General features: G+C 39.1%; 1 protein-coding gene across 2 annotated transcripts in view; it reads right to left on the bottom strand.

Moving 5' to 3' along the window:
* AMOT (angiomotin) overlaps positions 1 to 4,211 on the bottom strand; it is a 69,009-nt gene that overhangs the window by 27,091 nt on the left and 37,707 nt on the right. The gene's annotated exons all lie outside the window — the stretch shown is intronic.

Raw genomic sequence — 4,211 nt, forward strand, 5'->3', positions numbered from 1 at the left:
GCTATGTCTTAATTCTAACTAACATCTCTCATAATCTTTCATTTTCTTATATTTGCATAGCCTACATAGTTTAAGTCCTTATTTTACAACTAAGTTGTTATAATAATAACCTAAAGTTTTCAGGCAAGAAGGCAGAGTAAGTGAATACTGTGCTCGCTTCCTGCCATGACCATCTCAAAATTACAACTAAACTACAGAACAACCATCATTGAGAATCACCTGAATTCTACCTGAACAGAAGTCCTACAGCTGGGAATATACAGAAGAAACCATCTTGATATAGGTAGGAGGAGTGGTGATGTGAAACATGCTGGTCCCACACTCATATGTGGTGGTTAAATATTGGGAGGGATATCTCAAATATGGAGGTCCCCCCTGTGGAGTGAAGGGTCCTAGCTCCACATCAGGCTTCCTAGTTCAGTGTTCCAATGCTGGAAAGAGAAGTCCCCATAAGTTCTAGCTGTGAAAACCAGCGGAGATTGTGGCTGAGTAAGATAGAGGGCTGCTGGAATCCGAGGAATTCCTCTTAGAGAGTGAGGCATTCCTCTTAAAGAAACTGTGTAAGGACTTATTCTCTGACAGATTCACTAACTCTGAGCTCCAGTGCTGGGGGAGCAGCTCTAAGGTCACGAGGGTTATATGGGGAGGAACAGAATTGTCTGCCTTCAGGCCAAGGGCTGGAGGGGCAACTTTCACCCTGACAGAAATGCTGGCAGAAGTCCCTGTTCCATTGTTGAACTCTCTCACCACCAAGCCTGCACTCATAGGCAGGCTCTATATCTGGGTCTCTATAGACCCAGCTAGCACCATTTGCCCCACCCTGGTGGTTTTCTGAGACACTGCCCCACCCAACCTGTAGGCCCACATGAGCTGCTTGCAGTGGCTTTTCCATACAAATGGCCTGTCTTGGCTCATGCTGAAGACTTTCCTAAAATCTTTCAAAGGTTCATAAACCCCATACTAGCAGCATCTGGCTTACATGTGCCCTGTACCTCTTGCTAAGCAGCCTGAAGCCTGACACTAGTGGCAACAGGCCTCAGTCTGCTGTTTAGCCTCTCCCAGACACCTCCAAGCCCAGCACAAGTGGTGACCATCTTCATATCACTTTGTAGCTCATACCAACTGGCCCTGGGTGGGGCACCGTCAGCAGCTTACCCTGGACTGCACCAGAGCCTCTCACAAAAGGCCCCAGAATCAACACATCAGTGCACAACTTCAGACCAAACTAGAGCATGACTCAACCACCTCCAAAAACAACAGACCCAAAGAGCTGACTCAGTAGGCACCAGAACGCCACTAAAGTGAATCTTGTTCCATCTGGTCAGCCCCGCCTCCACTGTAGTACAGCCGGTCTTCAAAACCAATTGGCCTGGGGTCAATACCTCCAATTGACGTGCCAATAGCAATCAAAGCTCAACTACACTAGGAGGGCACATATAAACCACAGAAGGGACATATCTGGCTCACTAAGCTCAGGTGACCAAGGAGACTGCACCATTGGGACCCACAGCACACCTACTACATAAGGCCATTCTACAAAGACCAGGAGACATAGCCACCCTACATAATACATAGAAATAATTATAGGGAGGCTGCTAAAATGGGGAAACAAAAAAACATGTTCCAAATGAAGGAACAGAATAAAGCTCCAGAAAAAGAACTAAACAAAATGGAGACACGCAATCAACCAGATGCTGAGTTCAAAACACTGGTTATAGGATGCTCAATGATCTAAGTGAGAAAGAGATAGGAAACATAAAAAATGGAAATAAAAATATTTTAAAAGTCAGAAATGAAGGATCTAATAACTGAAATGAAGAATACATTAGAGAGAATTGACAGTAGATGAGATAAAGCAGAGGATTGAATCAGTGATTTGGAAGATAAGGTAACAGAAAAAACTCAATCAAATCAGCAACAAGAAAAAATAATCCAAAAATATGAGGGTAGTTTAAAGGGCATCTTGGATGACATCAAGCATACCAACATTTGCAACATAGGGGTACCAGAGAAGAGAGAGAGCAAGGAATCAAAAACCTATTTGAAGAAATAATGACAGAAAACTCCCCTAAGCTTGTGAAGGAAATAGACATGCAAGCCCAAGAAGCAGAGAGAGTCCCAGACAAGATGAACCCAAAGAAGCCCACACCAAGACACATTATCATTAAAATGCCAAAGATTAAAGACAAAGAGAGACTCTTAAATGAGGCAAGAGAAAAGGAGTTATTTACAAGGGAGCTCCCATAAGACTGTTAGCTGATTTCTCAACAGAAACTTTGCAGGTCAGAAGGGATTGGCAGGAAATATTCAAAGTGATAAAAAGAAAGGACCTACAACCAAGATTACTCTACCCAGTAAAGCTCTCATTTAGTACTGAAGTACAGATAAAGAGCTTCATAGACCAGAGAAAGCTAAAGGAATTCATCACCACCAAACCAGTATCATAACAAATGTTAAAGGGACTTCTTTAAGAAGAAAAAAAAAAGATAAAAAAAATATGAATAAAAAAATGGCAATGACTACATATCTATCAACAAGTACTTCAAATTAAAAAGAATTGAATGCTCCAATGGAAAAAAAAATAGGGTGGCTGAATGGATAAGAAAACAAGACCCTACATATGCTACCTACAAGAGACTCACTTCAGAAGGAAAGACACACAATGAACAGGACAAACAAACAGAGACTCATGGACATGGACTACAGACTAGTGGTTACCAGAGGGTAGGGGGCGAGGAGAAGGAGGAGATAGACGAGGTAAAGGGGGTCAAATATAGGGGGTAGGGGTAGGGTGAAGTGGGTAAAGGAGATTAAATATATGGTAGCTGAAGGAAACTGGACTTTGGGTGGTAAACACACAATAGAATATACAGATGTGAAATTATAATGTACACCTGTGAAAATATAATGTACAATTATATAATTGGATTAACCAATGTTACTCCAATAAACTTAAAAAAAAGACACAAGAAAACTGAAAGTAAAGGGATAGAAAAAGATATTTCATGAAAATGGATATGTAAAAAAAGCTGGGGTAGCAATACTTACGCCAAAGTATACTTTAAAACAAAGGCTATACCAAGAGATAAAGAAGGGCCCAGTAATCCTACTTCTGGATATTTATGCAAAGAAACTCAAAATACTCGTTTAAAATGGAGATGCATCTATATGTTTATTGCAGCATTTTTTACAATAGTCAAGACTTGGGAGCAAACTAAGTGTACATCAACAGATGAATAGATAAAGATGAACTGATACATATATGCAACATTACTCACTCATAAAAAAAGAATGAAATCTTGCTATCTACAACAACATGGATGGATGTAGAGGTTATTATGCTAAAAGAAAAAAGTTAGACAGAGAAAGAAAAATACCATATGATTTCACTTATATGTGGAATCTAAAACACAATATAAACAAACAAAGAAAGTAGAGACAAAATCATAGATACAGAAAACATTTTGATGGTTGCCAGATGGGAAGGGGGTTGGAGAGATGGGTGTAGGGAGGGAAGGAATTTAGAGGTACAAATTGGTAGTGACAAAATAGTCATGGAGATGTAAAGTATAGCATAGGGAATATAGTCAATAATATTTTAGTAACTATGTATAGTGCCAGGTGGGTACTATACTAAGCAGGGGGATAACTTCGTAAATTTTATAAATGTCTAACCATTATTATGTATACTTAAAGCTAATATAAAACAGTAATGAGTGTCAACTGTAATTGCAAAATAGAATGACAATAATAATATGATAATAACTGTGTATGTTGCAGGTGGGTATTAGATTTATTGGGGTGATTCCTTCGTACATTATATAAACATCCAATCAGTATATTGTACACCCAAAACTAATATGATATTGCATATCAACTGTAATTAAAAATAAAATTATTAATAAAATAATAATAACCTAACATATCTCCCTACTTTCAGTTGCCCTCTCCCATCTATACACAAGTACTCATGAGCACATGGACACACACACACACAATCAGTCCATCCTACATACAATTGCTATAACAGACTTCCCCATGAAATATATTATGAAAGTGCAGTATTTAAGAACAAAAGCAATCTACTGCTAGCACATCCATTCAAGCAGTATTGAGTAAGTACTTACTTTATCCGAGGCACTTTTATACTACCTCTCTTAGTTTTTCAATCCGAACTCTCTCTCATATCTCAAACTACTTGATTCTTTTCG

This window comes from Pteropus alecto, unplaced genomic scaffold (genome assembly GCF_000325575.1).
Source record: "Pteropus alecto unplaced genomic scaffold, ASM32557v1 scaffold112, whole genome shotgun sequence".
In the NCBI taxonomy this organism is placed as follows: domain Eukaryota; kingdom Metazoa; phylum Chordata; class Mammalia; order Chiroptera; family Pteropodidae; genus Pteropus; species Pteropus alecto.